At 45.4% G+C, this 25175-nt stretch overlaps 2 long non-coding RNA genes across 7 annotated transcripts in view; both read right to left on the bottom strand.

Annotated features, from left to right (window-relative positions):
- The window catches only part of LOC138763196 (uncharacterized), a 119612-nt gene extending 115302 nt beyond the window's left edge, over positions 1–4310 (bottom strand). For 2 of the 6 annotated variants that reach the window (XR_011357379.1, XR_011357384.1), the window contains exons 1-2: positions 4122–4302; positions 3816–4000 (exon numbers count right to left, since the gene is read on the bottom strand). This is a non-coding gene — a long non-coding RNA (uncharacterized lncRNA). Of the gene's footprint in view, positions 1–3815; positions 4001–4121 lie in introns of all 6 variants that reach the window. The other 4 variants (XR_011357381.1, XR_011357380.1, XR_011357382.1 and 1 more) reach the window with 4 other exon arrangements.
- A 9859-nt stretch (positions 4311–14169) lies between these two features.
- LOC138762642 (uncharacterized) overlaps positions 14170–25175 on the bottom strand; it is an 86999-nt gene continuing 75993 nt past the window's right edge. The window contains exons 3-4 of the long non-coding RNA XR_011357008.1: positions 24152–24313; positions 14170–14565 (exon numbers count right to left, since the gene is read on the bottom strand). This is a non-coding gene — a long non-coding RNA (uncharacterized lncRNA). The remainder of the gene's footprint in view (positions 14566–24151; positions 24314–25175) is intronic.

Genomic DNA, 25175 nt, shown 5'->3' with positions numbered 1-25175 from the left:
AGTCATTTATTGAATCAACATGTTCATGTTTCCTGAACCAACAAAAAATGCTGTTAATAACAACAAAAATCTAATGTTACATTGTGCTATACAGAATAATAAACAGCAAATAAATAGAGAAGGGACAGAAAACAGGAGAGAGAGAGGGAAAGAGGGAGAAGTGAGAACATAGAATTAGTCCATTGAGGAAGGTTCTCATGTTTAAGCATGGTTGGTAGAAGCAATTTACACACATCAGGAATTGCAAAATACAATTATTCCTCTGCATGTGTACAATTTTGTAGAAAATAATGTATTCCTTTCTACATATACTTATCAGTCTCATTGTCCAACACCTGTGCTTGGCTGAATGCTCTTTGTAATAGAAGTTCCAAAGTGTGATAGAGGAGACAATTCTCACTTCCCACAGAGAGCACAGTGCACATTTCCAACACCAGCGGTGCCCGGGGCTCACTTGATGCTCACTAACATCAGCTCCTAGCGACTTCAGGCAGACACAACCCACACAACACAGACACGACGCATTTCCATACAAAATACATTCCCTGTAAATATGTACATGTGTATTTCTACAAATAAACACACTTTTCACTCAAACTTGATTGGTATTGGCATGCATGTTCACTGCAGAATATTCCCTCTTACCCATCTGCATGGAAGCTCTCAATGCAAAACTATACAACTGGTCCAAATTCAGAAGGATTTTTTTTTTTTTAAAATGCAACATGGTTGCAGACTAACCTCTATTCCTCAAATTTACAAAAGAAAAAAAAAAATCAGGGAAAAGATAGGGTCATTTTACCTCATCTATCTGGCTTCTTCTATAAATCTAAAGATATGAAAGGGATTCTGACATAAACGACAATTTTAGGTTTGATACTGAATATCTTGTCATAAAGAAAAATTGAGCCAAGAGAAGAATAAACCCCTTTTCAGAAAATGAGTGGTTACTTGAAAGGAGAGGTGTGGGAATTTTAAGATAAACTTAGAACTGGTCTTCAACCTTTTACTTTCCACTCACATACCACTTTAAGTATTCCCTACGCCATAGGTGCTCTGTGATTAGTAAGGGATTGCTTAAGGTGGGATGTGGGTGGAAAGAAAAAGGTTGAAAACCACTGTTTTAATTGTACCGAATTGACTCATTATGTGCACGGTTTCATACCTCCAAAGGAAATGGGCCAATGACAATTTTTCTCAAGCAAAATATTTCAGTAACAATTGGGTCTCGAGCAGTGATTCTCAACTGACCCTTCCCACTCGTATACCACCTTAAGCAATCACTTACTAATCACAGAGCGCTGATGACACAGGGATTACTTAAAGAGGGATGTGAGTGGAAAGAAAAAGATTCAGAATCACTGATTAGATGGGTGAAACTTCTGCCACTGACATCTTTTGGGCAAGCTTGTGAAATATCCTTCCCAATTTTTCAAAATGAAATGAAGACAAGTTGCATTGAGAAATTAGCACCTCTATCAAGGTTATCACTTAAGCTTGAAGCACAAGCGAAGTGAGAGGAACCATAAACACGTTGCACTTTTTAAACCCCATACCCTCACCAGAAAAAAACCCCAGTGTCAAAAGCAGCCTGAATCAAATCAATGAAAGAATGGAAATCGATGAAAGAATCAGACCATTGAATCAGTTGGAAAATTCTTTTGCTATTTGAGTTGCATTTCAAGCTTTGATATATGAATTGGAAGCAACTTTCTGAGAAATTAATATTTATATTTGATATTAGTTCATATTCCAATGTTAAATGCAGAATGTCAGGCCTCAATTATGGTATTTATATCAAAGCAAAAGGACTTCATAGATAAGCAGAGATACAATGCAGAACACATGCAAAGGTTCAGCTGGGAAATGATGATGCTACAAATAAGTCAAAATAAAAGTTATAAATATTGCAGAAACTCCCCATTAATCCAGCTGATAAAAGAAGACTGTGGAAAAAAAAGGCCCTAGATTTGATTCCCAATTGGATCATTATTGAAGTGGCTTCAGCTAATGTAAGAACAGTACTATCTCTTCAACCTCACTAGACGGGAAGGTGAGACATCAATACAGGTCTAACGTTTAGCTACTATTCAGCTCCCTATAGGAAAAAGAACACAAGAAGGCCAGTTTATTATGGCCATACCACCTCTCACTGCCTTGTTCACTACCTCTATTTTTTCCAAATTATTTATGATTATTCATTAAAGTTTTGATGAGTTCAATTTCTGTGCTCTCTTCGGTAAGGAGTGTTTGTTGTCTCCACAAAGGACTTAGTGGCATGTTTTTGAAAGATCGCCTTCATTCAATAAATATAAAAGGTACCAAAGAGATATCAAGGCAGGAATGAAGAAAAAGAGCGGAGAGAAGGAACAGAGGGTGGAGAGAGAAAAGTGGGGAGAAGAGGCAAAGCGAGAAGAAAATGATTCTTGACGATGTTCAAGAATCTAGAGAAAACTATGGGTTAACAGGACAAACAAATGGTACTCCATCCATCTAAACGATGAACATTGACAGCCTCGGTCAACTCACGTCTAATTATTATGCCAAGTATCAATTTGTCCAGTGTCATCGAAAGACTTTCCTCATCTCTTAAGTAGACTGTCAACCAAAACAATAACCCATGAAACTATAATACCAACTTATTGTATCTAATTTTTGCCTGGATTATGCATATAGTAAGATTTTCATTAAGCTAACTGGTAGGAGAAGAATTTATAATACAGTACTTATTTAGTAATATTAAAGCATTCATCAAAATAATTTTACTCAATTTTACTGGACAGGTAAGAAGATTTAAAATATTCAAAACAATACTTGTTTTTGGTGTCAGACCTTGGTCAGGTTCTTGCGTATTGAAGTTACTGGTGGAGACAATAGATGACATACATTTCTCATTGCTCATTGAGGAAAGGGCCAACCAGCTGCACTGGCTAACTAAAAGCAGAGTGGTCCTGATATCCTTTGTGAAACGAGATATAAAGTGAGAGATCCTATTAGATCACTGAAGTCAGAAACTTTGCAGTCGAATGCTGAACACAGCCTCTTTGTTTCAATGGAGGTGCATTTGCTTCAGGAAGAAAGAAAATGTAGCCATACAAAGCAACAAAAAGAAACCTTTTTGAACACGTTTGTTCTCCACTGCAGATCCAACAACAAAAATACTGATAGGAATGAGCTTCACTAAGTAAGTCCTGTTCAAGAAGGTTAATTTTCAAAGGGCAATCATTTTCAGGGGACAAAACAAAGGGGAAATCTTGCACTTTACCATCTTGCCAACTGGTACCTTCCCCAGCATCTTCAGCTGAAGCGACGAGAGCAGCAAATCGGATGATTTTGAAAATGGGAACCGGAGCAATCCGGTGCCTTCCTCGGCGAAGGAAGGAGCCGGGAAGAAACGAACGAGTATTCTCCATCCTTCAGCCAGACATACAAAATCAATATTGACGGGATGAAGTTCGGTGAGGGAATGAGAAGGAGCTCCAACTCGGCACTGGTCCTCGCTGTCTGGGATGCACCTCGATCGGAAAGGCTTTCACGAAACGGTCCCGCTGCAAAGGGACAAAACCCGCGTTCAGCCCCAAACATTCAGTCGGATCCAGGGTCGCCAGCGCGGCTCACAACAAAGGACACCATCTGGAAAGCACCAGATCTTCGGCGGAGACCCAATCCAGGCCCCCGCACTGACTCTTCACCTCAGTGGCAGCCGAGCTCCCCTTCTCTCCTCCCTCTCTCCCTGTCAGGTCTCTCCTCTCTCTCTCTCTCTCGGACCCACTCAGAGTTTGAAAAGGCACAACGCAAAGCAAGTTTCACCCTACCTGGGAAGGCCAGATGTCACGAGTGAACAACTCCGGATTAGACGTGAAGCGCCTGCCCCCTCTGCTGTTTACTCCTGGCCCCCTCGGTCGTTGGATGCTGCAGCCTGTCGGGGCGGAGCGAGGCCCCGGCACCGATACGTGCTCCCCTTTCTCTTTCACCGGGAGCTTCCGCGGCTGCGGCTGCACTGCGAGAGAGAAGACACACACGAAACGTTCCCTTCAGCCTCACGGGGAGAACAAAGCACCGCTGGCATGCGAGGCGGCGAGCCAATGAGGAAGCAGCGCTGGAATAAAAGGGAGCTTTACCTGGGCTGGGGCCCTTTTCTGTGGGGTTGAGAGCATTTGAGCAGAGAAGGGGGGAGCAAACTCCAATCAGCACAGTTAATAGAGCAAACAAGGAGTTGCTTTTCTCTCCGGATAGGAGCAGGACTGAAATGCCAGCTCTTATTTTTGTAAACTGCTTTCATTGGGCAGGATTGATATGGTAATACAGCAAAGCCGGTCATACTTGCTTTTTGCCATGGCAACCAGGATGGCGAGTTTCAGGGAACAAAGGGCAGATTTTGTGTTGAACCGGGAAAAACTTTATTCATGAAAAATATACGGACAAGAAATAGAAATTGCCTCGTGGCTTTCTTCCCGTTCGGAGTGTGCGTTGGGCATGTTGGCAAGTTCATGCCTTCTGCGTCCAAGGCACTACTCATGTGGCCCCCTTGAAGCAATACGCCCTTCAAGTGTTTTCCCCAACCCCTCCGTGTCCAGCGAGCTCCAAGCCACGGTGAGCAGAAGGAAGCCGGGGCCAGCTCGCCTCCGCAGCAAAAATTTCATTTGCACTCCCCAAAGGTTGCCCCCCCCCCCCCCCCCCCGTATTCTTAGCTGTTGATATCGTAACCCGAACAATGATCTCCCAGTGGTTTGATGGGGTGCAGCAGCTGGAGTTCAGGTTAAAGAGAGAGATAGGGGGTGGGAAAGGAACAAAACCAGGACAATGCCACCCAATCTTTCAAGATGATGTTTTGCATGACTCTTTAAGCCTTCGCATGGTCATTATGATGGACAGATGTTATTTTCATTGACAATACTGGAGTACAAGAAAAAAATGGAAAATAAAGGATACGGCGTGGGTTTAGGTTTCAGATTCGGGGGAAAGTGGAGTTTCTGGGTGAAAACGGGAACCTTGAGGGATAGTCGACAGCTGTGGCAGGGCCTAAATGACATAACCCGCTACAAAACCAAATCCAGTGCAGTAGGAGATGGCAAAGCTTCACTCCCTGACAGACTCAATGCCTTCTACGCTCGATTCGACCACAAGGACAAGAACCACCATCGCACACCCCCATGTCTCCTGATGATCCTCTCCTGTCCATGTCTGATGATGATGTGTCAGCTGCCTACAGGAAAGTGAACCTGAGGAAAGCACCTGGTCGGGACGAAGTATCTGGCCGAGGATGAACCAATGTATTCATGAATGTCTTCAACATCTCACTCTGGCAGGCATGGTGCCCATCTGTTTCAAACAGACTTTAATTGTACCAGTGTCCAAGAAAAGTATGACTATCGACCAGTGGCACTCTCATCAACAGTGATGAAGTGTCTTGAAAGGCTATCAGCTTCTGTCACAGTGTCAACGTGAATCCATTCCAATTTACCTATGAGCAACAGGTTTACAGCAGATGCCATCTAACTGGCTCTACACAAATCCCTGAAACACTTGAACAGCAAAGATGCATACATCATGATGCTCTTTATCGACTATAGTTCAGCATTTAAGACCATCATCCATCCTCTCAAAACTGACCAGCAAATTACCAAATCAGGGACTCAATACCCCACTGTGTAACTGGATCTTTGATTTTCTCACCTACAGACCATAATCAGTGAGGATTGGAAAGAACATCTCCTCCACAATCTCCATCAGTACTGGAGCACAACAGGGTTGTGTTCTTAGAACCCTGCTCTCCTCCTTTACACCTCTGTCTGTGTGCACAATAATGACACCATCTCCAAAGTCACTGATGATACCATGGCAGTGGGTTGCATAAAAAGAGGCGAAGAGTCAGTATAAGGTAGAGAGATTGAAAACTTGGCCGAATGGTGCATCAACAACGACCTCCCACTCATTATCACCAAAACCAAGGAGCTGATTGTTGACCTCAGGAAGGCAAAACTAGATGTGTACGATCCAGTGATCATGGAGGAATCAAGAGGATGAGCACAGTTAAATTCTTGGGAGTCACTATCTCAGAGGATCTTTCCAGGACCCAACATACTAATGGCATTGTGAAGAAAGCACTTCACTTCCTCAGGAGTTGCGGAGGTTTGATATGATATCCCAAACCCAGGCAAATTTCTACAGATGTCTGCTGACCAGCTGATTCACGGTCAGGTATGGGGACACCAATGCCTCGGAGTATAAAGCCCTGCAAAAGGTAGTGGACACAGACAAACCCCCTTCCCACTATTAAGAATGTCTATGAGGAACGCTGCCTTCGGAGAGCAGCGGCAATCATCAAGGATCCACACCATGATCTGTTCTCACTGCTACCATCAGGAAAGAGGTATAGGTGCTACATGGTTCAGGAACAGCTGCTACCCTCCACCATCAGACTCCGAAAACAACAAACTCAATCGGGGACTCATTGTTTTTTTTAATTCTCTCTGTATTGCAGTCAGTTGATTACATTTGTTTAGTTGTATACACATGTGTACATTGTGTACAGTCTTTTTGCACTTCCAATAAGTGGTAATTCTGCCTTGCACACAGGAAAAATAATCTTAGGGTTGTATGTGATGTCTTGTATGTACTCTCACAATAAATCTGAAATCAGTTTAAGGCATGTTGTTGAGGTGCAGCAGAAGGGGATTTCTTCTGTTAATCCGAAATTGACAATGGGCTCATGCTGGTATAACAAGCTACATTTTCATTCACTTTTTAACCTACACCTGCACTGTCATCAACCTGCATTTTCTCGGAGCTGTGCCCTGCTTAATTGAGGATGTTAAGGATAAACCTTCTCTTCCCAGTGCTCCGTCTTATTTCCATTGCTATTGATTTTAATGATGGTGATGCCCAGAAATGGCTTACAGATGGTGAGAAATCTTTTCTAGCTTGCATCACAAACCAGGATGGAGAGTCTTGATTCCCATTTTCTAAGAGTCTGCATGCATCCAAGGCACAAGGGTAATTGGGCTACAATTTGAATACATTCTTAGCATCAATCTACCCTAAACTAGATATAGTGGAAATCAGATACACTTGTTCAAGTGAATTGCAGGTAGATACATCCTTTAAAATGAGTTTCCCTTCGGTACATTAGGAATCCCCCAAAACACAAGTCTGGGACTTTCATCACAAGGAGTCCAGATGTTATACACCCCACTGTGGAACAATATCAGTCAGTCCCATAGGTTGGCAATGCAACTCTATTTGAAAAGGTTGGTAACAGAAACTTGAATACATGTACACTGTTTTTTTTTTCATGTGCAATATGAATAAAGTAATATCAGTGCAATTGTGTGTCTCCAAAGCTGGAGTCAACCATTCTACATGAAGCACAGATTGATGATGACCACAGTGAAGCTACATCCAGTCCACAAAGTGATTCATTGCCACCATAAAATTTCCAACTCAAGCTATTCTACAACTTTAATTATCAGCCTGATCCAAATAGCCTTTGGGAGGTCATACGTTCAAGCACAAATGAGCTCAGAATCCAGACATATTCGTCAGTGCAGCACTAAAGAGATTTTTGTTATCAGATGTGTTTATATTTCAAACTGTTATGATTTATTCTTTAACCAATATGACCAAAATAAATTCACTAGGAAGTTTGCCTCTTGATGTTTATGAAATATTTCTGTATTCAAGCGGGTTGTGTTTTCCTATAAAACTGTGTCAATAATGTGCTGCAAAACATTAAACTATCCCAGTTTGTAGAAGGCTGTACAGATGTATAATTTCCTGATTTCACACAAGTGACATTTGATGATTCAGTGTGGAACTAAGGTTATTTTGCTCAGAGAGAGATTCTCACCACTTGGTATTGAACTAAGAACATCAACCAGCTTTGTAAATCCTATTGTGCTTTCTCTCTGTTTTCATGTTAGAGATTTTTTTTTAACTTGTTATTGGTATGTTTGTCTTTGGCAGCGCTATTGCAGCCCCTGGTGTAAGACCACAGTGCTTGTTTTTAGCACTTCCTCTGCTATTGGTAATGTAACAATTGGAGCAAATGACGTACTTGAGGAGCATTAAAAAAGCCAGGAAAAAAAATTCAAGAAATAAAGCAGGAAGGCTACGTGAAGGCATGAGATTGCTTTGGCAGATAATGTAAAAGAAAATCCTAAGGGTTTCTACAGGTATATTAAGAGCAAAAGGATAGTAAAGGATAAAATTGGTCCCCTTGAAGAAGATCAGACTGGTCGGTTTGTATGGAGCCAAAAGAGATAGTCTCAAGACTTAAATTAATCTGAGTATTTCCAGGTCAGTACCAGAAATGCAGTAGAAATCTCTCTCTACTTCACCTATCTGATCACATTCCTTAAACCCCAGACCATCAAATCGCAAAATTCTGTAGACACCGTGGTTGAAGTAAAAACACAAAATGCTGGAGAAGTTCAGCAGGTCAAACAATATCCTTTATGTAGCAAAGGTAAAGATACATAACCGACGTTTCAGGTTTGAGCCCTTCATCAAGGGATGAAAAAATGCCGGCAGGCATCTGAACAAAAGAGTGGGGGTGGGAAGGGAGGTTGGCAAAGGCAGGAGATGATAGGTGGAGCAAGGAGGGGGAAGGGGGATGGCTGGGTGGGTGTAAGAACTGGAAAGACAGGAAAGGGGGAGGTGAGCAGCTTTAGTGGAAAGCAGTAAAGTCAATGCTAATGCCATCTGACTGGACAGTGCCCAAACAGAAAATACGGTGTTCCTCCAATCTGCGGGTCATCAGGGATGGATAGTACACAAGGCAATGGACAGACATGTGAGCACGGGAGTGACTCAGATTAGAAATGGTTGGCCACTGGGAGGTCACTTGTTGTGAATGAAGCAGAGGTGCTGAGCGAAACAATCTTCCAGTGTGCAACTGGTCTTTCCGATGTACAGAATGCCACAAAGGGAGCTCTGGATGCAGTAAATTAGTCCTGTGGATATACAAGTGAAGTGTTGCTTCACTTGAAAGGCCTGTTTGGGGCCCAGGACTGAGGTGAGGGAGGAGGTGTTGGCACAAGTATTACACCTCCTACAGGCACAGGGGAAGGTGTCGGGGGTGCAATGGATGGGGAGGGATGAGAGCACGAGGGAATCATGGAGAGAGCAGTCCCTGTGGAAAGCCGAGAGGGGAAAAGGAAAAACTCACTCACACACTCTCACTCACACTCTCAATCTGGTGATGGGATCCTGTAGTAAGTGCCGGATATTCTGGCGGATAACGTGTTGGTTGCGGAGGCTGGTGGGGTGATAGGTGAGGATGAGGGGATTCTATGTTTGTTGTGTCTGGGGGGAAAAGGGTGCCAGGACAGATGAGTGGAAAATGGAGGAAATGCGGGTGAGGGCTGTTGATAGTGGTGGAGCAGAAGCCAAGTTTGTGGAAGAAGGCAGACGTTTTGGAAGATATGGTCAGGAACACATCATCTTGGGAACAGATGCAGCCGAGATGGAGAAATTGAGAGAAGGGGGATGGAATCCTTGCAGAGGTCAGGGTGTGAGGAAGTGTAGTCCAGGTAGTTGTGGGAGTTGGAGGGTTTGTAAAATAATTCGGTGGAAAGCTTGCCTCCCAAGATGGAGACAGAGAGATCCAGGAAGGGGAGAGTGTTATTGGAGATGGACCAGTGAGTTTAAGATCAAGGTGGAAGTTGGCTGTGAAGTGGATTAAGTTGACAAGCTCATCGTGGGTGCATGAGTCAGCACCAATGTAGTCGTCGATATACTGGGGGAAGAGTTGAAAGGCTTTGTCTGAGTAGGCTTGCAGCATGGATTACTTCACAAAGCCCACAAACAGGCAGGCATTGCTGGGACCCATGTGGGTACCCATGGCTACTTCTTTCATTTGGAGGAAGCGAGATGAATTAAAGGAGAAGTTATTTAGAGTGAGGACAAGTTCTGCCAGGTGGAGGAGGGTGGTGGTAGAGGGTGACTGGTTGGATCTTTGGTCCATGAAGAAGCAAATTGCTTTCAGATCTTCTGTGTGGGGGATAGAGGTATAAAGGGCTTAGACATCCATCATGAAGATGAGGTGGTCCAGTTCAGGGAATCTGGTCATTGAGGAAATGGAGTGCATGTGAGGTGTCACGGAAGTAGGTGGAGAGGGATTTGACTGGGGAGAAAAGATAAGTCATGGTAAGATTAAACTAGTTCAGTGGGGAAAGAGCAAGCAGGAACAGTGAGTTTGCCCAGATGGTTGAGTTTGTGTATCTTGGGTAGAAGGTAGAAATGGGCAGTGTGGGAGTGCGAGAGAATGAGCTGGGTGGCTGTGGATGGGAGATGACCAGAGATTATGAGGTTGGAGATGGTGCTGGAGACAGCAGCTTGATGTGTAGTGGTGGGATCCCCTGGGACGGGTCAATAGGAAGAGGCATCTGAGAGCTGTTGACTGGCCTTGGCAAGGTAGAGGTCAGTGATCCAGACCACAACTGCGCTGCCCTTGTCTGCGTGTTTGATGGTGATCCCTTCCTATATTTTTCCCAATATTTTACTCCAGTCATTTTCAATGAAAATAACATCAGTCAAGTAAAGTTTCATTTTGCTGGTCTGCACCATTGTGAATTAGTTTAAACTGACTTTAAATCATTTTGTTTCAGAGGCTAGCAGGGAAAGGAGAGAAAGTGTTTATCCAATGTTTCTGGAGTGTCTATTGCAATAAGTGAAGTGATACAACATAAGTGCAGATGGGTCATATCTCCCAACGAAGCCTATTTTTATCACTGAGTTCTTCAGGCTACTGTCACCCATTCTGCAGGGGGTTTTTTTGATAACTTGTTTCAGGTAAGATCACTCAGTGTGTTTAGAATTCCCTCTGTTCCCATAAATGACAATAAAAAATAACAATAATCGAAGACAAAGGACTCACACCTGGCTGCATGCTGCTGGAGGACAGCCTCTAGGAAGCTCGTATCAGGACTAAGCTTCATGAGGATGTCATGTTGAACACGGCTCCCAAATGGCATCCGGTACTGACAGCACCTTCAATCACATAAGGTTTTCCGAACCAGGTGGGTGAATTGGATGCCTGAAGCTTGGGTTCACAGGAAGCTGATGGAAGCAGCATTCAAGAATGTAGTGTGATCCATGGACATCTCTCTTTCTCTTATGTTTTTTTACATATAACTAACTTTTTTTTTCCATTGTGAAGTGTTGCACTTATCTTCTGGAGTGGTTGTTCAGACAGAAATGGCCAAAACTCCTAATATCTGGATATCACTGTGAGTTTAGACTAAATACTTGAGGTGCAGCATTTACATAGGCTGGTTGTGTGACATACAGTGTCACTGCAAATATGTAAGTAGTCATCGTCAACCTGCCAGGTTAAAGTTAATAGGCCTTTTTATAGTGTAAAAAAAAACGAATGTAAAGGCAGATATTCTCCGCCCTTTCATCGCTTAACTTACCTTGTTGAAAACTCCGTGGGGAGATTCAGGAAACAGACTCCGATCCGTCTAGAGGGGTAGAGCCAGAGGTGGAGCAACTCTCTCCACCTCCTCCTTGAAGGCAATGCCGCCAAAGGTGGCTGCAAAAGGTTGGGCTGATGACACTACACTGACATCATCAGACCATGAGCAGGAGCAGGATTTTTAAAATCCCGTATGCCATAATTACGTTGCACAGGAGATCTCCCTGAGTCCTAAGACTCCTTGAACAGATCTCCACCAGCACTCTTACCTGCTCTTCAGTTGCCATTTCGGGTGTAGGCTGCTTTCCCTTCTTGGCATGTATGGATGATGTCATGGCAATGGGCAGAGCTACTGCATTATTCGCTCCACCTCCCTCAGCTCCGGAAGACGCCTCTAGATGCTGCTGAGTTGAAAGCAACACTGGATCCGCTTTGTAGGCCTTCTCCATAAAAGGTAAGTTCAACTTTCCCTTCGTTGCGCCAACTTCAAGTCAGCGTTACACCATAAAAATATCTATAGATACAGTGGCATCTAGACCTTTCGATAAACCCTGCTGCACAACTGTTGTTGGAGATGAGTGTCTGTTTCATATAATGGGGACTAGTGAGCTTTCAGGACCTGTGCATCGGACATCATCACGACCCTGTTGCTACGGATCGCCTGCAGTTCAGTTTAGACTGCAGGAGTTCTGTAGAAATGTTTAGGGAACCAGAAGGTAAACTTTCAGAATGGGAATGAGTCCCTCATTTCTGTTCTGATCCTTTTACACAGACAGCATTCCAGAAATTTGGGAATAATTTCCCGGAATGCAGCAGCTGTGTAAAATACATATTTCTCTTCTCTTCTCAGAGTGCCACTGCATTATTGGTGCCACTTTGTGTGCCTGACAGATCAAGCAAAAGAAAACAAATATTATCTATTTTGAGTGCATGACAACAAAGGAATCTTGAATCTTGATAACAAAGGAAGTTATGTGTGTGTGGACTTCCAGAAGACCCACCCAAGGTGTTCATGAACAATGCTTGAGTTCAGGGAATTGAAAGCAAATTACTGACCTGGGTGCTAAATGAACTGAATCACATGTCCAACAATCAGTAGCCCCTTTTACACTTGTGTCCCACTAAATCTGCCATTCAGTGTCCCGGGATAGGAATGGCATTTTTGCTGTTCACACGACCACTCCTAACTGGGACACTGCACACTTTCACACTTGCAAGGAGCCATCCCTGGGGTTAGGAGTGTTCAACCTTCTACCGGTGATTTCATGATGCATCGAGCGATGGTGGACCTGCCCTAAATCCTGATCAATGTATTATGATCTTACATAATTAAGCTTTATGTCCAGCACAGTATGAGCCCTTCAGCCCCTGTTTTTGTGGTGCCGACCTATATAAACCTTTATAAGGGATCGTGGGAAAGAGCAACCAATAAATAGCTACTGCGGACAATTTTTAAACAGCATAGGAAAGTTGGTAGCGCCATCGTGCACAATTTATACATTGTGAGAAAGTTGGTAGCTCTATCATGCACAATTTATACAGCTTGGGAAAAAGCGATGTTGGACCTGGCTTCCCAGAATGCTGTGCAGCAGTGTGCTGCTGCATGCACGGAACACTCATGGAGGGGTTTCCCTGCCGCACGCCATTCTGGGAAGGCAGACCTGCCATCGTTTTTTTCCCATGGTCTTTCATATTGTGCGCTATAGTGCTACCAACTTTCCTATGCTGTTTAAAAATTATCCACTATTTTGCTCTATAGTTCCCCTCCTTTCCTGCTGCGACTTTCCCACAGCAAAGTTTATACCTTTAATTTAATCTTTTCTTCCTTCATGTTCCTACACTCATGCAAAAACTTGGGTCATTTCTGTCCTAGAATGCAATTGCCAGTTCTACACTTACCTGATTGTAATGCCGGCGTCTGCAGATGATTTTCATCCTACACTCGACCCTTTTTAGGCCAATTAGCTTTTAATTCCTGGGACCACTTGCAAGTGTGAAAGGGGGGAGTGAATCTCTAAAAGATTCACTTTTTGAGCTGGGGCTACAACAAACCATCACATTTACAATGTGAGGTCAAGTTGCCAAAGGCACAAAGACAACATTGAAAGAAGTGTAGATTGAACCACTGAATAACAAAAGAAATTATAAGATTAACAAAATAAAAAGGAAATGGTCAGAACATCAAAATCTTCACAGTCATTGAGGAACCTATGGATATTATGGGAAGCATGAAAACTAATTTGCACCAGAAAGATCCCTCAGACAGCAGTTATCAATTAGAGACAAGTAACAAGCCCTGATAATGCCATGGAATTTCATCTGAGTGATCTGATGGGCCTTTGGTTTAATTTCTGCTTCCCAGAGTCCCAGACTGAATGAAGCCTGAACCCTTCTGCCTGAGTATCTTGGGTGGGAAGTGAATACGGAACCTTCTGATTTAATGTGTGAGACTGTTAAATTGCACATTATGGACGACTGGGTTTCACTAGACATGAAAGAGATGGATACCAAATGGTGAAAAGTTAAACAGTGGATTTTGGATTGAGAGAGAAGTTATGTAGCAGCAGGCCAAAGTCCTTAATAGGCCACGCCTGGAGTACAATATGCAATACTTCTCTGAGCTTTAGTAGAGTCCAGCCTGGAATTTAGCTGAGTTTGAAAAATTAAATTACAAGGAGTGATTTCACAAACTAGAATTCCTAGAATTTGAAAGGCTATGCTTATTTGATTGAAAATAGTTGGAGAGGAAATAATGGTTAAATAGGTCTAATGACATTCAAAGTTTATTCATTTTGTGCAATGCAGGCACCACTAGCAAGAAGAGCATTGATTGCCTTTGAGAAGATGGTGGTAAGCTTTTTGATCTACTACAGGTCTGTTGAAGGTCCTCACAATTGATGGGTGAATGGAAAACATGGCAGTGGTTTGAGTGAATGTGTTTCTAATCAAGGGGATTAGTTTGTCCGAGATGGAACTGAGCTTCATGAATATTATTGTCAATGCACTCAGCCAGGTAAGTAGAAAGTCCTCCATTGCACTCTGCCTTGTGTCTTTTTTTTAATGAGGTGATTGTTTCAATTCTATTGAATTCAGTCGTTCAGCATCTGGAAGAATGATTCTTTTCAGGGTGACATATATTGGGTCATCTATTGAGAAGCAGAAAGACTATCAAGAGCATGTTTCACTCACAATCTCCAAAATGTCAACAAAAATAAATTCTATCTTTAGCACACCTATAGATTTATATTTATTGATGCACAAATCCTTATTACATTTTGTTTCCTTGGTTTTTGCAAACTTCTTGTATGATTTGAAAAAGTATTGTTACTTCAACAATGGAACTCATCAAACAATCTGCTTGTCAATCAAACCATAGTTTTTGAAGTTCAGTTGCATGAAGACTTCAGATAGTAATGTAGTCAACACAATGAATCATATTTTTCCAATATAACCATATATCCGTGTGTGCTAACATTAATATCCTCTTCCTCCTTACAGCAAAGAGCAATTAAATCTCTCTTACTCGTGACTTAATAGCCCTTTTTATGGAGCAATGCCACATTGCAGCTGGCTGAACAAAAGAAAAAAAGGCAGACTTATCTTTCATGGAGAAGGCTACTCCAGTGTTGCTTTTATTGAGGGCAGCATCAGGAACTGTTCTGCAGAGCTGAGGGAGGCGGGGCAAGTGATGCAGTAGCGGCGCCTGTCGCCTTGAGGTCAGACATACACACCAAGCAATGGCCGATTTTATTGCCCATAATCCCCATGCAGCGGGAACTGCTCTGGGAATGCAAAGCAGTTCCCGCTGCGTGGGGGATTATGGGTAACGAAGACACCATTGATCCACATAAAAACAAAAAGAGGCTCACTCCGCTGGGATCCACCACACCCTCGTCAGCCTCCTTCTAGCCTGGCTCGGTGAAGGAACAAGGGGTGGAGGGCGAACAGGAAGAGGACATTTCCAGTGGTAGGAGGGAGCCCTAACCCCAGCACCAATCACCGTGGGTGCCCTGGTCATGGCTCCTGAGTTATGGGCTGACGATGTCATTTCGATGTCACTAGCCAGCCCTAAGCAACCGCATTCAGCAGTGTTGCCTTTATGGGGCAAGGCTCCACCTCTGGGACTACACCCCGGAAGATTGGAGTCAGTTTTTATAAAGGTGTGGTGGTACTCCACCGGCCTACTGCAGGGGGCAACCTCTGTACCTGCAGTAATGTAAGGGGACAGGACAACACCTGGCCGACTATCAATCAGTCAGCCTGAATGATTAAGCCCCACCCGGTCGGGTGTCAATCACCCTCCGGGATATAAGCCTGCACTGGCCTCCCGAGGCCTCACTCAGAGTTGCTGCAGCCACAGTCAGCCTGGCTCTGTGGAAGTCTTTGTGGATTAAAGCCTGTTGTACAGTCTTTATCTTTGTGTGTGTCTGATTCTGGCTAACAGTGCATCACAATTTAATCCACTCCACCCGGAAGCCCAAATACACTTCAAGATCTGGGAGCACATGGTTGAGGCAATCATTGAGGCACACGAGGGCGACTTCCTGGTCTCTGATCAGAAGAGTTTGGTCCTACTCCGGTCAAAGATAGCTCCCTATGCCTTCCAGAACCAAAGGCTGCTCCATGTACAAGAGCGCAATGGACACTCTCGAGAATTTGTACAAGCCCCCCATGAATGTGGTCCGTGCAAGGTACCTCCTCAACACCCGAGTTCAGCAACCCAGGGAGATGGCTGAGTCTTACCTGGGACACTTGAGAGAGTTGGCCCGATCGTGTCTGGCTGAATCCGGGGTAGGTGTAAAGGAGGTCGAGGTTGATCTGGGACGCCTTCGTCCGAGGGCCATCTGGCAGAAGCTGCTGGACGACAACATCTATGCCCTAACCAAGACTGTGGAACTGGTCCAGACCCTGGAAGCAGCAGCACTGCACGTCAAAGCCTTTGAATCCAGGTTCCCCTAAGCTCCCTCGTGGCCCTCTCACACTGCAGCAGCAGCCACAGGCCAAGCTGGGGAGGAGAACGTCACTGCGGCAGGCGCCCAGCACCCCTGTAAGTACTGTGGGTCCTGGTGTGGGTCAGATCGACAACCGCGCCAAAACTGCCCAGCTAGGAACCAGTATTGTTCCCGATGCGGCAAGAAAGGCCACTTTGCAAAAGTGTGCGTCTCTAAACCTGCTGGCAGCTCAGCGGCCCTCTATGACCTTCCCACCTCTCCCGCGGAACCCCCCACATGCGCGTGCTGTGCGAAGCCCTTATCTCCGCGACGACTTCCCCCTTCCCCGACTTCGACTGTGCAACATCCGGCCCTGCCAGATGCCCCGAGCATCTGCACCAGCCCCCGCCCTCGCCGGCACCGCTCACTGAGAACTACAGCAACGCCACTTCCGGCTCACAGTGTGACGTCACGTCCGGCTGATGTAACGACGTCACTGCCGCCGGCCGTGATGATGTAATTTCCCCAGCGCAGCGGACACGGCTGGGGAAGGAGGCCAGCCACGCAGTGGCCCCCCATGTGCCGCCGCCATCTTGAGCCAGGCAGCGCCTGACACGGAAAGCCCCCGACGACGTTGAAAACCACGTGGTCAACACAGGCGATGACCAGGCTGCCCTACCGACGCTCCCCATGCCTCCGGGTGCCATCAGCTGCCACCGCCGCACCCAGCAACCAATGGCAACGTGGTCAACATGGGTGATGACCAAGCTGCCGTATCGACACACTCCATCCCTCCAGATAGTGACGACTCTGACTCCAAGACGGTCTTGGCCACCACCACACTGACCAGGGACGTCCCCCATGACTTCGGGCGCTCGATGATGGACATGCAAGTCAACAGGCAGGTAACAAAGTGCCTGTTCGACAGTGGCAGCACCAAGAGCTTCATTCACCCGAGAGTGGCCCACTCCCTAAGGTTAAAGGTCCACCCCACCACCTGCTTGATTGCCCTCACCGCCAAGGATAAGACTGTTGGTACCCTCAGGCACAGCTCGGTCGATATAATGGTGAGAGGGGAGTCTTACACAGGATTCAGGCTCCTGGTCATGCCCAAACTCTGCGCACCACTCCTCCTGGGCCTGGATTTCCAGTGCCACCTGCAGAGTGTCACCCTTGCCTTCAGGGGGTCCAAACCTCAACTCACAATGCACAGCACGCCAACCTACCAGCCCCTGCCAACCTGCGGCCTCTCCACATTGCGCATTCCCCCGCCGGTGCTCTTTCCACATCTTGCGCTAGGCTGCAAGCCGATTGCCACCAGAAGTAGGCACCCTCGGGCACTGCTCAGTCAATATAATGGTGGGAGGAGAGACTTACACAGGATTCAGGCTCCTGGTCATGCACAAACACGCGCACCACTCCTCCTGGGCCTGGATTTCCAGTACCACCTGCAGAGTGTCATTCTTGCCTTCGGGCGGCCCCAACCTCCACTCACATTGCACAGCATGCCTTCGGGCGGCCCCAACCTCCACTCACATTGCACAGCATGCCAACCTGCGGCCTCTCCACACTGTGCATCACCCCACTGGCGTTCGTTCCTCATCTTACGCTAGGCTGCAAGCTAATCATCGCTAGAAGTAGGCGCTATTGCACTGCAGGCATGGACTTCATCAAGGCGGAGGTGCAGCGACTCCTGACAGAAGGCGTTCTAGAGCCCAGCAACAGCCCTTGGAGAGCCTAAGTCCTGGTTGTCAAAGGGGGAAATAAGCCGAAGATGGTCGTGGATTACAGCCAGACCATTAATCGGTACACCCAGCTGGATGCCTATACCCTGCCGAGGATCGCTAACATGGTCAATGAGATAGTCCACTCCCGGGTGGATTGACCTGAAGTCAGCGTATCACCAAATCCCTATCCACCCGAAAGACATACCCTACACCGCCTTTGAGGCGGATGGGCGCCTGTACCAGTTCTGCCGGGTTCCTTTCGGGGTCACGAATGTGGTCTCCATCTTCCAGCGGGAGATGGATCGCATGGTAGACTGGCACAAGCTGAAGGCGACGTTCCCATAACTGAATAACGTCACTATCTGCGGCTGTGACCAGGACCATGATGCTAACCTGGAAAAATTCATCCAGATGGCCGCAGAGTTGAACCTCACTTACAACAAGGAGAATGTGTGTTCAGCGCCACCCGCCTCACCATCCTGGGGTACATTGTGGCCCATGGAGTCGTCGGCCAAGATCCGGAAAGGATGCACCCTTTAATGGAGTTACCCCTCCCTGCCCCCAAGCTAAAGGGCCTCTGCAGGTGCCTGGGCCTGTTCTCTTATTACTCACAGTGGGTCCCTTGCTTCTCGGACAAGGTCTGCCCACTGGCCCAAGCCAAAACTTTTACCCCCCCACCTGAGGTGCAGGCAGCTTTCACCCGCATCGGGCAAGACATCGCGGACACCACGATGCAAGCTGTGGATGAGGACTCCCCCTTCCAGGTAGAGAGCAATGCCTCTGAGCTGGCCCTCGCTGCTACTCTCAACCACGGGGGGGCGCCCCCTCGCCTTCTTCTCCAGGACCCTCCACAGCTCCGAGCTAGGGCACTCCACCATTGAAAAGGAGGACCAGGCGATTGTGGAAGCGGTCCACCCCTGGTGCCACTACCTGGCCAGCAGGAGATTCACGCTCCTCACAGACCAGCGGGCCGTGGCGTTCATGTTTAACACTACCCACAAGAGCAAGATCAAGAACGTCAAGATCCTGCGCTGGAGTGTTGAGCTGGCAACCTACAGCTACGATATCCAGTACCGCCCCGGGAAGTTTAACGACTCCCCTGATGCCCTCTCTCGCACCTGCGCATCTATGCATGACGATAGGTTGCAGGCATTGCTTGAGTCCCTCTGCCATCCAGGTGTCACCCGGTTGTACCACTTTGTTAAGTCCCAAAATCTGCCATACACCATCAGGGACGTCAGGGACATGACCGAGGCCTGTCGGGTCTGTGCGGAGTGTAAACCCCGCTTCTTTCGCCACCCCCACCCCCAAGCCCACGTTGTAATGGCTACTCGGCCTTTCGAGCGTCTCGACATGGACTTCAAAGGGCCCCTGCCTTCCACAAACCAAAACGTTACTTCCTCATGGTAGTGGATGAGTACACACACTTCCCTTTCACCATCCCTTGTCCGGACACCTCCACGGCCACCGTTATCAGGGCCTTGGGACAGATCCTCACCATATTTGACTACACCGCCTTCATCCACAGCGACCGGGGGAGTCTAGTTTCATGAGCGACAAGCCGCGCCAGTACCTGACGGCGAGGGGCATCGCAACCAGTCACACGACAAGCTATAACCTGAGAAGCAAAGGGCAAGTGGAATGCAAGAATGGGGTGGTCTGGAAGGCAGTCCTCCTGGCTCTCAAGTCAAAAGGGTTGGCCATTGAGTACTGGCAGGACGCCCTGCCCGAGGAGCTCCATGCCATTCAGTCACTGCTGTGCACGGCTACCAACGAGACCCCTCACGAACGTCTGTTCTCGTTCCCCAGGAGGTCGGCGACTGGAATGTTACTCCCAGCATGGCTCATGTCCCCGGGAGTGGTGCTTCTGTGTAAGCATGTACGGACACACACGGCTGAAGCCCTGGTGGAGCAGATTTTCCTCCTTCATGCAAACCATAACTACGCTTACGTTAGGTTCGGCAGTGGCAGGGAGGACACCGTCTCAACCAGGGACCTGGCACCAGCAGGAGCACCCACCACACCACGCCACCCTCCAACCCAGGACAATGCTGACCGGGCATACATCCCTCTCCCCAGGCAGCAGGGCCTCCTTGACCACCAGGGAGCCGCTTCAGCCTTAGGAGATGAACCCGCTCCCCCACCCATCCAATACGACCCACATATGTCGACCCCAGCCCCCCTGGCCATCTCTCTGCGCGGCACCACACCAGTCAGTCCTACGACAGTCACAGAGACTCCGGTGGCCGCCGAATCGTCTCAACCTGTAAATATTGTACGTACATAGTTGGTGCGATTCCTTGTTACTGCCCCCCACCGGGACAATTTTAAAGAAGGGGGTGAATGTGCTGGTACTCCACCGGCCTACTGCAGGGGGCAACCTCTGTACCTGCAGGTGTGTAAGGGGACAGGACAACACCTGGCCGGCTGTCAATCAGTCGGCCAGAATGGATCAAGCCCCACCTGGTCGGATGTCAATCACCCTCTGGGATATAAGCCTGCGGCGGCCTCCCGAGGCCTAACTCAGAGTTGCTGCAGCCACAGCCAGCCTGGCTCTGTGGAAGTATTTGTGGATTAAAGCCTGTTGTACAGTCTTTATCTTTGTGTGTGTCTGATTCTGGCTAACAGTGCAACACAATAGGTAGGTGCAATGATGTGAAGGCAGAAAGCATCCACATTTACATTCGCTTTTTTTACCATTATAAAAAGGCCTAATAACTATGCTTTACTGTGCAAGTAGATGGTGACTTGCAGTCAAAAGGCCCACACAGGTTGTGGGTTGCTGGCGACTTGCGGTCAAAGGACCTACACAGGCTGTGCTGCGGACTGTTGAAGACTGGCTCATAGGAACCAGATATTGGAACTTGGATTGAAGAGGGTGCTGAGGGCAAGAAAGGCTCCTGAAGGGCCTCAGGCATTGAAGGCTTCCTGATTGAATTGGAGCTTTGGATCTGGATCTCAGGAAGCTGACGAATTGAACAGGGGTAAAAACATAATGCTGGAGAAACTCAGCAGGTCAAACAAAGTAGGTTATATAGCAAAAATAAAGAAACATAACCAATGTTTCGGGCTAGAGCCCTTCATCAAGGTATGAACTAAATGTTGGGGGAAAGGGGCAGAGGGAGGAGCACTGGTCCACAGACATGAGGTAATAGGTGGATAAGGGAGGGAAGGTACACCAGCCAACGGGCAGTGGGATCTATGCAGGTACAGCAGCTGCACGAGCACTGGAGGCAAATCCATGGACGCTCAGTGGTTCTGAAGGGACTCCCTTTTGCTTCTGTTTCTCTTAATGTAAAGGGCACTGGGCAATACTAATGCCAACTCTTTGTCTGCCTTACGGATGACTAAAGGAAAATTTGTGTTATATTACATTTACATGACAATAAAAGAATCTCAAATCTTGAAATTTCTTGATCAGGTGACTTCCTAATTACTTAATGTACCTGCATGCTAACTTTCTAGGTTTCATATGTATAAGGCCATCAGATCCCTCTGTGCAACAGCATTCATTAGTGTCAAATTATTTTAATGATTCGCTGCTTTTCTACTCTTCCTGATAATTTGATGTAACCTAGTGTTTCCTCATATTATATTCCATCATCTTTTAGACTTTCTTTATTACATTTTATTTAATGTCACTTTTTTTTAAAGCTGTGGAGATATTGCTAATGAAGTGGATTTCCATCCACATTAAAGCACAAATGTTTCCTCTGCCATGTTTATATTCTGTGTTGTAGGTGACATAGTGAACCTTCAACTATTTGTGATGTGAATCACACCAGATGCTGCATCAGTGAGGGTATAAACGTCTGTACAGATTATGCCCTTCGGAAATATAGAGTGGACAGGTAATGGTGTCAATACTATCACTGCCTTTTTGCATCTGAAAGGATATCTTCACAGACGAACACACATTGGGCAGTTGGAAGAATGCACAGCAGCTCTCTCAGAGGAGTTTCCAAACATTTGGAAGTCGGTTATGATTTCACAAATATTTGATCCTTTATTGAGCTCTTTGAAGTTTTGTTAGTCTGCAGAGAGTGGTGAGGCACATCTGAAGCATTCTGTCCTAACTTCAAAGCTTCTGCATGAATAAGACATCAGAGCACCTCTTAGAAAGGAGTGATTGGTGAATGAGCAGGAGGCAGTGGAAAAGCTGTTAGAAGGGATAAAGGTGGATATGGAAGGAAAAGAAAGCTCTCAATAGGTTTCTATATTTACGGAGAAATTCTTCACCTCAGTGAAGAATTATGTTTGAGAAGCAAAAAACAAATTGCTTGAGAAACTCAAGAATTTCAAGCAGCATCTGTGGAAGCAGAGAGAGAGTCAGCATTTCAAACTGAGCTCCTGATCAGGGGTCCAACCTGGAACGTCAAACACCCCTCTGTCCAGTGCATGGGTTAATGAGGCTGTATCCTGAAATGTTTGGGGTTTCAGCTAAGGAGATGTTGGGTAGATTGGACCACTACCCTGTGCTTTTGGAGAAAGAATTATCTTATTTAAATATATATAAATAAATAAGATAATTCTTTCCACAATACCCCAGTGTGTAGGTCCAATTTACTCAACTTTTGCTTAGCAGCTATCCCTAACATCTCAGAAAACAATCTCATTAACCTTCTCTGCTCTGCCTTGAAGGCAAGTATATCCTTATTTAATGAGGAGTCAAAGACTGTATGTCACACTTCAAGTCCGATCTTACCAATCCCTATAGTGGTGTAGCAAAACTTCCCATGAGCAGTTTTTCATTTGACTTCCTAATTACTTAATGTACCTGCATGCTAACTTTCTAGGTTTCATATGTATAAGGCCATCAGATCCCTCTGTGCAACAGCATTCATTAGTGTCAAATTATTTTAATGATTCGCTGCTTTACTACTCTTCCTGATAATTTGATGTAACCTAGTGTTTCCTCATATTATATTCCATCATCTTTTAAATTTTTTTATTATATTTTATTTAATGTTTAAGAAAAGAAGGACTTAATTAATGTATATATGAATATATACAATAAAAATCCTTGAAATGTACATTGAGCCTAGATATAACCCCTCCGTACCTTAAGAGAAAGGAAAAGAAATAGTGGACAGAGGGGGAGATGAAGAAAAGGGAAAAGGGGAAAGAGCTGGTATCAACATTTAATACAATGAAAAAAGAAATAAAAATATTAAATTACTAATAAGGGATGAAAATTAAATATAAAATATTTAATAAATAGACTAAACTATCTGGGCATTTAAATAATTCAGATAAGGCATGACAAATCTCTATGATCACGTTATATAAATTTCTAAGATTATAAGTAATTTTCTCCAGGGGTATAAAACTTTGCATTTCCATATTCCAATGATCAATATGTAAGAGGGAATCAGATTTCCATGTTACCGCTATACATTTCCTGGCTATTGCCAAAGCGATTTTTAATACATTTGGATTGACTTTTGGGGAAGTTAACATTCATGACAGCCAAATACCTCAAAAGAAACTGATGGGCAGTAAATAACTCGAGAGACTGAGACTCTGATCAACAGGCTTTAATTCACAATGGACAAGGACCTCATCCTATGCGTGACCCAGGCTTTCTGGGGACGGGTCAAGGTGTTAGAGGCTTTATACAAGATCAAAAGAAGGAGGGGCCACAGGTACAGTCACAGAATGGGACGGAACCAGGTAATCAGGATTACAGCAGTTCACCACAAGAAGAAATGTGGATCAGGAGGGAAGTCCACCCCATAATTTTCATTAATATTTCCTCCACATTTATCCAAAAAGGTCTTAATTTCATGCATAACTAGGTAGAATGTACCAATATCTATGCTACACCTAAAAACATATATTTGAGATTTCCAATTTACTATTATGTAACTTTTGAGGTGTGAGATATAGTTATATTCCATTATCGTTAAGGCCACTCACTTAACCTGTTCGTGACCTGTCCCCTTCACAATTAATTTCCCACCTATCTTTGTATTCCCCAGCAGAATTAAATACACTTTAATTCTCTTGCTCCCTTCACTGAAGTTCACTAAGTTAGGATGGCACAGAGACACAGTAAGAAGAGCTTCAGTCACCTGGATTCAACCCCGATTTGGGGTTCTGAATGTATGGAGTTTGCACACTCTCTCTGATGGGATGGGTTTTATCCCGATGCTCCAGTTTCCTCCCACATTCCAAATTCTTTTAGGTTGGCCGGTCAATTGTCTGTTGCAAATTTCCCCTGTAAGTGGCAGAATCTAAAGAGAGCAGTTAGGAATAAAAAGAAAATAAAACAGGTTAGAGTAGAATTAATGAAAAGAGTGCTTAATGATCTGTATGAATTCAATGGGTCAGAGGTTACATGCTACATCTCTCTCCAACTCTGATACAAATGGCAAAGGCTTTATAATTTGTACATCTCTGTATCACTCCAATAGTTTCAACATGCCAACCTGAAATTATCCATTCATTCTCACTCTCCTGTTAGTTGACCTAATCCTGTACAACCTAATTTATTCTCAGCAAGATAACAAGCTCTTGTGTTGAGCAGTAACCTTTTTTGTGGCACTTTTTACTAAATGTTATATCCGTATTAGATAAAATGCTAAAATCAGTGACTAAAGTATTGGTGATGGAACACAACAATAGAATTAGACAGAATCAGTATAGATTTATGAAAGGGAGTTGATGCTTGACACATCTGTTCGGAGTTCTTTTGAGGTTGTAATTAGCAGAGAAGATAGGCAGGAACAAGTGGGTGCTTTTGGAGCTCAGGAGGCCTGCACAAGAAGATATTAAACAGAACTTGAGAACATGGCTGTGTGAGTTTTTATCGACAAGGAAATAAAAATTACTACAGATGCAGGAAATACGAAACTGTGGCAACGCACATCTCTTGTGGTGAACCAGCCCCACTTGTATCATCGCGCTGGCGGGGCAGCTGCAGGAAGATGGGGCTTGCCGATTATCTCGTGGCTGAGGCCACAGCTCGCGCCCCAGACAACGCGATGATGTCACTGCCGCACGGGGCAGAACTGCCGTTGACCTTAAAGGGGCCCGGGTGGAATTCAAATAAATCAATTCACCTCTACCGTGTCCTGTGGTGTGTAGCAGCCACTA

Source organism: Narcine bancroftii, chromosome 5 (genome assembly GCF_036971445.1).
Source record: "Narcine bancroftii isolate sNarBan1 chromosome 5, sNarBan1.hap1, whole genome shotgun sequence".
Classification (NCBI taxonomy): Eukaryota; Metazoa; Chordata; class Chondrichthyes; order Torpediniformes; family Narcinidae; genus Narcine; species Narcine bancroftii.
The sequence above is the reverse complement of the archived record's forward strand: the minus strand, read 5'-3'. Positions and strand labels throughout refer to the sequence as shown.